Source organism: Petaurus breviceps, unplaced genomic scaffold (assembly GCF_028583685.1).
Source record: "Petaurus breviceps papuanus isolate PSGF00001 unplaced genomic scaffold, PetGlider_PUasm1.0 98, whole genome shotgun sequence".
Lineage (NCBI taxonomy): Eukaryota > Metazoa > Chordata > Mammalia > Diprotodontia > Petauridae > Petaurus > Petaurus breviceps.
Genome location: NW_027187460.1, coordinates 26,852,253 through 26,864,332, shown reverse-complemented (window position 1 = coordinate 26,864,332; position 12,080 = coordinate 26,852,253). Strand labels below are relative to the sequence as shown.

Below are 12,080 nucleotides of genomic sequence, written 5' to 3'. Positions count from 1 at the left end.
ATATTAATTGGAGATAAAGCTTGTATGCACAAATTAAAGCAGTATTTGTAAAAAATAATACAAAGACATTTGGAGAGAGAGAGAGATGGTTAATAATAGGGCAGTAGGGGTGGGGGTAGATAGAAGGAAAGACTTCTGGTGGGAGGCATAACACTTGAAAGAAGCAAGGTATTCTATAAGCAAGAAGTGAGGAGGGAGCATATCCCAGACAAAGAGAAATATTTTTGCAAAAGAAAAAAGGTGAGATGGAATCCTGGGCATTTAAGAAACCAGTCAATTTGATTAGAATGAATTGTATAAAGTGAAGTAATTTGATAAAAACCTAGAAATTTAGGTGGGCATATGATAGTAGAAAGTTTTAAAGGCTTAAGACTGTGTGTTTTGTCCTAGAAATAACAGTGAGTCATTGAATATATTTTGGGGTGGAGAGAGAGGAAGGTGATATGGGAAGTAATTATTTGTTTTAGAAATATCGGTTTGACTGCTGTGCAGAAGATGCACTTGAGAGGAGAGATTATTGATAGAATACTATTTAGGAAGCTATTGTAATAGTCCTGGTGAGAGGCAATAAAGGCCTACAGTGGTGGGGAACCTGCAGCCTTGAGGCCACATGTGGCCCTCTAGGTCCTCAAGTGTGGCCCTTTGACTAAATCCAACCTTCACAGAACAAATCCCCTTAATAAAAGGATTTGTTCTGTAGAAGTTGGATGCAGTTAAAGGCCACACCCAAGGACCTAGAGGATCACCTGTGGCCTTGCGGCCACAGGTTACCCACCCCTGGAGGAAGATGTTGTATAAGTGAAGAAATGACAGATATTAGCAATGTTGTAGAGGTAAGATGGCAAGACTTGGCAGTTGGTTGGATATGGAAGGTGAGGCAGGGTAAGGATTCATGGATGACTTAAAGGTTGAGAACATGGGTGATTGGAAGGATGGCAATATCTATTTTACTGAAATGGAATAAAGGTTTCAGAGAATTTCAATGACTTATCCAAGGTCATATCACTATTAAATGGCACTGGAATCAAAAGCTAGAAATTCAGACTTCAAACCTTTTAGTCTTGCCACTAGACTATACCATCTTTCCAAATATTGACTTGTTATTGTATGAATGATGACTTTGACAATTTGAAACAAAAATAATGTGATTCTTCTAAAAAGAAAGCAAAAAATAGAGCATACATATAAATAAATGCACTGTGAAAATTCAGAAAGCAAGTGAATATATAGTTTACTCACCCTATTGATGTCTGTTCAAGGTTTACTGCAGTGACTTGTCCTGAGGCACATCTGGCTGCTCCCCAAACCAGGAGATGTTCATTACATTCAAGCCACTGATGTAGAAAGAGAGATAGCATCCAATCCCTGGAGCCTGCATGCAGTGGTTAAGAACTATCTATGAATGGCAGGTGGAGAAGCTGCATTATTTAAATTCTGCAAATGAGGCTTTTCCCCGTCAGAGTTCAGATTATCCAGGAATGGTTTCTTCAATAAACACATTTCCTTATCATGGTTTTCAGCCTACTGCAGCTCAATAAATTTTGCAGGCTTGGACCCATCAACTAATGACATCATCAGCACATCTGCCACCACAGACTATTAAAGTCAGGCCTTTGTTTTTCCAGAGAAGGGCTAGTTACTGACTTGGAAGAGCTGGGCTAGATAATGTAGAAGTTTGTCACTGGACTATCCAGTCACCAATCTATCACTCACAATGGGATTGGAACTAAAAGCTAGAACCACAGACTTCAAATCCACTATGTTGTGTCCCACTGTGTGCTGAGCCAGGAAAATACAATGACAGAAACGCAGGATCCTAGAGTAACATGGAACATCAAAGTCCCTTCTAATACAATCTATATCTGACAAATGGCCATTCAGCTTTTGCTTGAAGACCCCAAGTGAGAATTAATTCTCAGTGATTCCCATGGCATCCCCTTCCACTTTGACACAGTTTTGACTATAAGCAAGGCTTTTTCCCCAATCAAACTAAAAATTTCCTCCATATTTCCTACCCTTTGCTCCTAGTTTTTCCCTCCAGGGCTAAACAGAACAATCTATTCCCTCTTTCACTTAAAAGTCCTTCAGATGCTTAAAAGAATGATCTGTGATTCTGTGCTGGGGATGGAAACACAGTTGGAAGAATCAAGTTAATTATATTCTGGGGATGAAAAAGAAAACAACAATCCAAAAAACAAAAATAGCCACCTGCCCTCAAGGTGTTTACACATAGTAGGAAGGGTAATGCAACATTAACAAAGATAAGAAAATACAATAGATATTGAGGACCCTTAGTGCTTGGTGCAATGCCTAGAACATAGTAGGTGCTTAATAAATGCTTGATGATTTGATTTGAGGAAGAAGACATTAATATCTAATGGAATCAGGGAAAAAATTTGCAATAAGAAGTAATACCTAAAATGACTTTAGTGTTGGACTTCCTACACTTGGACCCAGAAATTAGAAGTAGGGTCAAAGGATGAAAGTCTGGTCAAATGCAAAGCCTGACATAATGGAAAGAATGCTGGGTTTGGAGTCAAATCTGTGTTTGAATCACAATACTACTTAAAACCTCTGTAACCTTAGGAGAGCTATTTTACCTCTCTATGCCTGTTTCCTCATCTACAAAATGAAAGTATCTCACCTTTAAAGTACTTTCCAATTCTATGACTGTATCTATATCTATAACTATATATCTATCTGCCTGTCTATCCTATATTAAGTAAAAGTAAATAATGATTCTACTATTTTTAGGCGTGGTATCAAAAAAGGAAAACAATTGGCATGGCTAGGTGGTACAGTGAATAGAGCACCAGCCCTGGAGTCAGGAGGACCTGGGTTCAAATCAGGCCTCAGACACTTACTAGCCATGTGGCTTTGGGAAAGTCACTTAACCCCAAATTGTCCTCCCCCCAAAAAAAAGGAAAACAATATTCCTCCTAAGAACAAGATGGATTGTCCCACGTGTTAGAAAGTTAGAGAATTTCCTATCTCTAAAAGACTTCCCAAATGGATGACCACTTTTGGTTAAATAGATATGAAAACATATAGAAACTGTTTGCAAAGCCAGATGTTTTAAATCTAGTTCTGGTACTATTTGTAATGTGTGGGATAAAAGAGTTCAGAGTCTGAATCTGAGATCAGGAAAGGTCTTTATTCTTTCTCTGAATAGAGCGAGAAAGAGAAAGGGCCCTCTGCCCCTGTAGCTCAAATGGCGTCTGCCAGGGAGAGAGCAACAGGCAGAAGCAAGCCAATGCTTATATAACCTTCTAATGCAGAAACCCAACCCCCCAATTGGCCTTCACTCTCATTGGTAGGGGAGCCAGCCCACAACCTAAGCACAGCAATCTATCTCAGAGACAAAGGACACAGAAACATGTAGTTGTCCAATGCAAGGCCAGGAAGGCAGTTTTATCCTTATTTGGCATATCTTGTGCTGAAGTGGCACTGGGGAGGGTCTCCATTGCTCTAAGTCCCAGATTCCTGTAAGGTCAGGTGACCTTTAAACTTAGGCCTAATGGATGCTGAAGCCAGTCTAGATTTAATTTTTCAGAATGGGGAAACTTCACTGCAAATTATCCCTCACAGTAATACATTGTTATAGCATTACCATTGTCTTCATTGAGGCATAACAAAATGTTACATGACGTGACATGACATGACGTGATATAACAACATAACATAACACAACACAACATAACAGTTATTCTGGTTAAAGTTCTAACCATGAAGTCAGAAGACTACTTGGGCTAAAACTTGTTAAGTGTGTGACTTCATACTTAACCGAGCCCATAGGAATCATTCGTTGAGGTTTAAATAAGATCATGGATACTAAACATTTTGCAACCCTCAAAGTGCTATAAAATAGCAACTGCTTATTATTATTATCATTGTTCTTATTCTTATTATTAATTTTTAACCTCCACTCACCAGTCTAGTGACAGCTTCTTCACCTGAGCCTTCTATTGCATTTCTTATGAGTTCAAGCAGTGTTTATAGAGATATACAGGGTTCTCCAGGTAGGGAAAATGCATGCACATACACTTTTAGTTTAATCTGCATTAGTAATTCTTTCTTAAGTCTAGAATATCAATAAATCAACCTATTTTGTAGAGAATACTGGTTTCTAGGGTATAAATGGTCACACCGAAAATTTAACAATCCTTTCTGGAGGGCAGGTTAGAGTAGGCTTTAACACAACCATGCTTGAGCCTCATTTCCTCATCTATAAAGTGGGGATAATAGTACTGACCTCACCTATTTTACAGGGTAATGGTGAGTTAACTCCTTTATAATCTTAAGGCCCTACGTAAATGTGAGTTGTTGTTTTTACTCTTATAAGTCATAATATTAAAAAAAAACTATATAAAAGCCAAGTGTATTTGATCAGTTCAGTTAATATAATTTTTAAGCAAGTTTATATAAACTCTAGGAAAGAGTCAAAAGAGAAGATCCCTCTTCTAAAGGAGAATGTCTCACTTCAGCAGTCCTGACTGGGGTTGATGATGATATCTAATAGACTCTAAATTAGCTGGAAATTTTGGGACCATGCAGTGGAGACACATACATCCAGCCTAGCTCTATATCTGATCTCTAGCTAGGAAGTAGTCACCACTGCAATACATACTGTCTCCTCTTCTAGAAAAACCTAATTAACTAGAAAGAGAATGCCAATTCACCTTGCCTACCTTCCCTTCTCCCTAGATCAAATAGGGGGCAGTACCAGGCTGAGCAATCTGTAATCCATTGATTTGGTGACTGTAGGATCCTAAGCTCAAAGAAAAGTAAGACCCTTCAAGCAGCCATGAAATTAAGTTCTGGTCCACAGTCCCAGAACCTAAAAAAAAAGGCAGCGGGGGCAAGGGAGTAGATTTAAAGAAAAATGAGAAAATTCAACTTTCTCAGCAGGGCCAAAGGAATGTGAGCCTCTCAGACTTTTCTTTCTGTCCCTTTGTTTTGGTTTCCATGGGGATGTGTCTGGGGAAAACTGCCAGTGTATTTATGGAGAATCCATGATCATTTGGTCTAATGAGATGGGCAAAAGCAGGAAAAAGAAGTGACAGGACAGCCTCAAATGGTAACATCCTCTTATATTAGCAGAGGGCCCAGAATAAGGGAAGAGATACTGCTGCTCTACTATTCTCCCCTGCTCAGTAACACCTTCAGTGCTGAGTTGCCATATTTTAGGCAGAACAATGAAATAGATCTAGATGGTATACAGTACAGAGGAGAGCAACCTTTTGAGAACTGGGCATCAAGCAATGTAACGTCAAGGAACTGGGGATTACTAGAGAGGAGAAGAGAAGATTTAAGAGGAACATGATAGCAATCTATTATTTGAAGGGTTGTCATGTAGAAATAGTATTAGATTTGTTCTTTTATACTTTAGCAGGCAAAATTAAGAGCCAATATACGAAAATTCAAAAGATCCTAGTTTTAGACCTGGAAAGGACCTCTGAAAACAACTAGTCCAACACCCTCCCCTCATTTTGCAGATTAGGAAAGTAAGACTCAGGGGGGTTAAGTATAAAGTATCAGAGGGAGGATCTGAAGCTAAGTTCTCTCCTTTCTTGTCAACGTACTTTCCATTGCACTATTCAGAGGACAGAGTTCGGAGCCATGTAAGAGGGGAAAAAACTGTCAAATAATTAGAGTTGTCCAAAAATGAATTGGACTTCTTCTAGTTTACTGGCTGTATTCAGGTAAATGTGAGACCAGTTGTCTGTGATATTGTAGAGGTCATGTATGTTGGTGTACCATTTGGACTAGAATTTTTTTGAGGTTTCTTCTTTCTCTCTCTTGACTTAATGATAATTTCATCAATAAAAAGGTAGAGGAACCCTCAAGGTAGAATTCTGTTCTGAATCTAATTCTCACTAAAAGGAAGGAAATAGTGCCATATATGATTTTTAAATGTTTTATTAAATTGATTTGTTTATTTACTTTTAATTTACAACATTCAGTTCCACAGTTCCTTGAGTTTCAAATTTTCTCCCCCAACCTCTCCTCCCTGCCCCCCATCATGGTGGCATGCACTAGAATATAGGATCTACAAATATCCGCACATTAATCATTAGTCAGGTTGTAAAGAAGGATTATAATTGATGGAATGATTAGTGGGAAAAAGGAAACAAAATAAAACAAGAAAAAGAAGCACAGCAAGTAGTTTGTTTCAATCTGCATTTAGACTCTGCATCTCTTTCTCTGGACATGGATATCTCTTTCGATCATGAGTCTTTTGGAGGTGTCTTATAAGCTTACATTGCTGAGAGGAGCCCAGTCCATTGAAGCTATTCGTCACACATACGTTGTGTCTGTGATTGTGCACACATTTCTCCTGGTTCTGCTCTTCTTGCTCAGCAACAGTTTATATAAATTGCTCAGGGTTATTATGAAGTCCATCTGCTCCTCATTTCTTATAGCACAGTAGTATCCCATTACATTCATATACTACAACTTGTTCAGCCATTCCCCAATTGATGGGTATCTCATTGATTTCCAATCTTTTTTTAAGCAATTGGGGTTAAGTAACTTGCTCAAGGTTACATGGCCAGTTGTTTTGTGTTGGGTGCTAAGTATCTGAGGCTGGAACAGATCCTGGGTCTCCCGACTCCGGGGCCAGTGCTCTTGTAGTGATGGTGATGAACAAGAATGATTGTAATGGAATACTATTATGCTATAAAAAATTACAGAAAGATGCTTTCAGAAAAACCTGGAAAGACTTACATGTACTGATGCAAAGTCAAGAGAGCAGAACCAAGTAAACATTGTACACAATAATAGCACTACGCCACCTGGACACCCCAGACTTCCAATTCTTTGCCACCACAAAAAGAGCTGCTATAAATATTTTTGTACATATGGGTTCTCCTCCCACTTCTCTGATTTCTTTGGGATATAACTCTAGAATTGGTATTGCTAGGTCAAAGGATATGCACTTATTTATAGCCCTTTGGGCACAGTTCCAGATTGCTCTCTAGAATGGCAGGATCAGTTCACAACTCCACCAACAAGGTGCCAAAGAAGATTGAAACATTGTGGGAAAATAGACACTCTCTTCTAGAGTTTGTGATAGAGAAGAAGCTGGGTGTTGTATGAGATCAATCCTAAATTTTTGACAAGCAGGCTTCAAATATTTAGGGAGAAAATTAGTCTCATGGGCTAAATTTCTATAAGACAAGACAGTCCTGAAAGGGATTAAGAAACTCTCAAGAGTAAAAATCTATATACACGAAGGGAAGTAATTTCAGTGAGGAGGAAAAATTCAAATAGTCTGAAAAGACTGATGTGATTACATAGGGAATTCACTGATGAATTTGGATTTTAAAGTGATATGAATTGTAGATGTAAAAACGGCAAATAACAGCATGGCACCACCTTACGAAATCATGCCAAGAAAATGCTCTAAAGTTAGAAAATAGTGGAGATTGGAAAGGAATTCAAGGACAAGAAAGGAGTATTGGCACCACCTGCCTCATGGAGTAGCTAAATTAAGACAAAGATTAAAGAAAGGGTAGGACCATGGCTTTGGAGGATAGGATAATGACAACTAAGAGAGAAACAAAAGTTATTCAGGACTCATTTATTTCTATTTTCTTTTTTTCCCCATTTTAATTGTACTTTGATAGGACATACAGGCCAAAGAAGAGAAAAAAAGTTCAAAAAATGCTTGAGTCTGCATTCAGACTCCATCAGTTTTTTCATCATGAGTCCCTCAGAATTATCTTAGTTGTATTGCTGAAAATAGCTAAGTCATTCCCAGCTGATCATGGCACATTAGTGCTATTATTGTGTACAATGTTTACTCGGTTCTGCTCTCTTGACTTTGCATCAGTACATGTAAGTCTTTCCAGGTTTTTCTGAAAGCATCTTTCTGTAATTTTTTATAGCATAATAGTATTCCATTACAATCATTCTTGTTCATCACCATCACTACAACTTGTTCAACCATTCCTCAGTTGATGGATATCCCTTCAATTTCCAATTCTTTGCCACCATGAAAATATATATATATATATATATCCTTGGGATACAGACCTAGTAGTGCTATTGCTGAGTTGAAGGGTATGCACAGATGAAGTTTTATAGCCTTTTGGGCATAGTTCGAAATTGTTCCCCAGAATAGTTGGATCAGTTAACAATTATAACAGTGCATTAGTATCCTAATTTTCCCATATTCCCTCTAACATTTGTCTTTTTCATTTTCTGTCATATTATTCAATCTGATAGGTGTGAGTTGGTAGTTCAGAGTTGTTTTCATTTGCATTTCTCCCATTAATAGTCATTCAGAATATTTTATATGACTATAGGTAGCTTTGATTAATTCATCTAAAACTGTTATATGCTTCTACCATTTATTAATTGGGGAATGACGTACTTTTGTATATTTAACTCTTGAGGTCTTTATCATAGAAATTTTTTTTAAAATAATTTCCCAGTTTTCTTTTTTTTCCACTTATAATCTTGGCTGTATTGATTTTGTTTGTGCAAAAACTTTTTAATTTAATGTGATCAAAATTATCCATTTTGTATCCCCATAATGTCTATTTCCTTTCCCAACGAGAATGGCAATTTCACTATAAATGACAGAATAAACAATAGGAAGTAGATACCCAAGTTAATTATGGAGATAGTAAGAGAGTACCAAGCTACTTAATAAATCTAAGTCATCATTCCCAGATAAGAAGCATTCTCAGATCCTGAAAAATTTGATTGCTAAGCCAGTGTTACTTGAAAGGTCATGGAGAACAGGAGAGATACCGCCATACAAATGAAGGATAAATATTGTCCCAATTTGTAAAAAATGGAGAGAAAATAGAGTCAGCAAACTATAGACCACTCAGATTTACTTTCATTCCTAGGCAAATTCTATGTGGATAGTTCTAGAAATGATAAATTGAGTATACAGAAAAACTGGGATTGCAAAAATCCAGGAAGGTTTAATCAAAAAGAAGTCATGTTAAACTAATGATAGTTCCTTTTTTGACAAGGTTCCTAAATTATTAAGTGATGAAAATGATATGGCCATAGTTTAACTAGGTTTCAATGAAGTATTTAATACAGTTTCTCAGACTAAACTCATGGAAAAAATAGGAGCGATATGGGCTAAATCAGAGGTGTCAAACATACCATCATACATACCAAACATGCATCCTATTCTTTGGTCAATATTAGATAAAGACTTTGACTAGACACAGTCTTTGTTGTTCAGGCAGCTAGTGGATAGAGTTCTGGGCCTCGAGTCAGAAAGACTCATCTTCCTGAGTTCAAATCTGGTTTCAGGCACTTACTAGCTATGTGACCCTGGGCATGCCACTTAACCCTGTTTGCCTCAGTGCCTTATCTGTAAAATGAACTGGAGAAGGAAATGGCAAACCATTTTAGTATCTTTGCCAAGAAAGCCCCAAATGGAATCACAAAAAATCAAGCATGACTGAAACAATTTAACAACAGTTTTGGTTGCCACTCTCAGATTCCTATAATCCCCCAAGTTCCCTCCTCCCAAGAGGTAAATTTGTGGAACGTTGTTAAGTCAATGACTTCTTAAATCCCTCCCCCTTATGAGGACAGCACAGAGAGGAGGACTTGAGATTTCCCTTAGCAGTTCTTCCTCAATATCCCTGAGTTGCCCTTGATGCCTGCTTTACCTTAGATGCTCTTTGGTCTGATATTACTGCCTAGGTAATTACTGCCTAGGTCTACACCTGCATCGATGGTGTCAAATTAGGATGGGAAGGACATGACTTACTGAATCTTTCCTTTTGTTGAAAGGAGTAGGCCCAGGCCCTGTTGGAATGCCTTGAGAAGATCCTTTGAGATGGGATGCTGTCACAAGAACTGACCTAGAGTTGAAAGGCAAAGCCTTCCCTTCCCCCTCAACAGGCATATACACCCTGGGCCCTGATCAAAGAAGTAGATGAAGGAAACAAAGGCTCCAGTTTTGATGAGGAGAGCAGCCACCTTTTTCTCTGAGACAGATATAAAGAAGAGATGATAGTGTTCAAGTGTCAAATTGTAGTACTGGGGAAAACAGGGAGCTAATTAGAAATGGACTTGAGGGTTTTTTTTTATTTTAATGACTCAAGGTAGTCTGTTGAGAGGATTTCCCTTACAATCTAATCTATCTTCCTACCCTACCCCTTTACCAAAAATGCTCTCTCAAAGCTACCAATATTTTCTTTCTTTCTAAAAAATGTCCTTGTTTGTTTTTCTCTTCTAATTAGCAAACATTTAATTTCTCTCAATCCCATCAGCTTCACAATGGGGCAAAAGTAAGGAAAACAAAACTCTTGTAACAAATATGCACAGTCAAATAAAACATTCACACACACAAACACAAAAAGTGTGAAAAGAGGGATGGTGGTTTACATCTAGAGAAAAATGGAAGCTTGATAAGGTCACAGTGTTTTAATTAGGTCAGGGATTTTGTGTGGGTCCACACAGCTTTCTAATACATACTCTATAATGCCTGATGAAAGCAGCTAGCATTGTTATCTGGTAAAGTCTGGGGAACTCCTTGATAGGCAGGTGACACTACCCCTAAATGCTCCCAGAAAGCCCCTCTCTTCCATGCAGTTGCTTTATCAAGAGGCTATGCCTAAGCTCCATTACCAGATTTATCCCCCCGGGAGTAGAACATCACCATGACCTAATTCTAGCCTCTACAACAAAAGACTAGAGGCATGTGCTACAATGCTACAAAGCTAGGAGACTTTGTGGATAGAGATGGGCCTGGGGTCAGGAAGACAAGTTCGAATCCAACCTCAGATATTAAGTAACTATGTGACCCTGAGCAAGTCACTTAACCTGTTTCATCAACTGTAAAATGATGATAAAAATATCACCCACCTTCCAAGATAATTGTGAGGATCAAATAAGATATTATTTGTAAAGTACTCATCACATAGTAGGTGACACATAAATGTTTATTCCCTGTCCTCCCTTCCTCCCCAACCAGATCAATGATGAACTTGATATAACAGGACCTCAGTTTGAAACCAGATTCTGCCACTTACCACCTGTAGATAGGAACTTAACATTGGATGAGTCATTTAATATACTTTGGGCTTAATTTCTGCATTTTTGTTTTGCTTTTTGGAGGGGGGAAGGCAGGGCAATTGGGGTTAAGTGACTTACCCAAGGTCACACGGCTAGTGAGTGTTAAATGTGTCAGGCCGGATTTGAACTCAGGTCCTCCTGACTCCAGGGCCAGTGCTCTATTTACTGTGCCACCTAGTTGCCCCCATTTCTGCATTTTTTAAAGAAAGAATCAGACTAGATTATCTCTATAGTCACTCTTAGCTCTAGATCTATGATCCTATGATCCCATAACAATGTTGGAGTGAATTTAATAAGATGAAATTCAATAAGGATAAATGTAAAGTTTTATACTTGCATTAAAGAAATTTCTATCACAAACATAGGATGGAAGAGGCATAATTGCATAGTGACTTATTGGGAAAAGATCTGGGGAGTAAAATTCTGGGTCAATAGAAATCAGAAGTATGATATGTCAGGTAAAAAAGAGAGGGCCATGGGATGCATTGAGAGGCTTAGTTTTCATAACTGAGATGTGAGTCTCCCTGTACTACTGTGTTTCCCCGATAATAAGACACTGTCTTATTGGTTTTTTTGGAAAGAAAAACACCAGTGGGCTTATTTTCAGGGGAGGGCTTATGTTGTCCTGCCTCAGCTCTCCTCCGCGGCACTGCTCTCAATGGCGCCAGCAAGCAAATCACTGGGGAAGAACAGGATGACGTGCTCACTGCTGCAGCTCTGATTGGATGCAGCTCGGAGCGCGGCATGCATTTCACGGGGTGGGGGGGGAGACGGTGCATACAGAGAGTACCATAATGTGTAGCGCAGGGGATCACCTTCACTACAGTAGCAATCTCAATAGGGCTTATTTTCGGGGGAGGGCTTATTTTAGAGGAATCTTACACAGTAAGGGGAAGGCTTATTTTCGGGATAGGTCTTATTATCAGGGAAACACGGTATGTCAGAAAACTTCTGAAGTGGCATGTTCAGTTCTGAATATAATGGTTTAGTAAGAACATTAGTAAGGTAGAGAGAGTCCACAA

The 12,080-nt window shown here is 38.5% G+C and overlaps 1 long non-coding RNA gene across 1 annotated transcript in view; it reads right to left on the bottom strand.

The window, feature by feature from the left end:
- LOC138155799 (uncharacterized) overlaps window positions 1-1,504 on the bottom strand; it is a 49,281-nt gene extending 47,777 nt beyond the window's left edge. Inside the window, exon 1 of the long non-coding RNA XR_011166995.1 lies at window positions 1,240-1,504. This is a non-coding gene — a long non-coding RNA (uncharacterized lncRNA). The remainder of the gene's footprint in view (window positions 1-1,239) is intronic.
- Window positions 1,505-12,080: the final 10,576 nt, after the last annotated feature.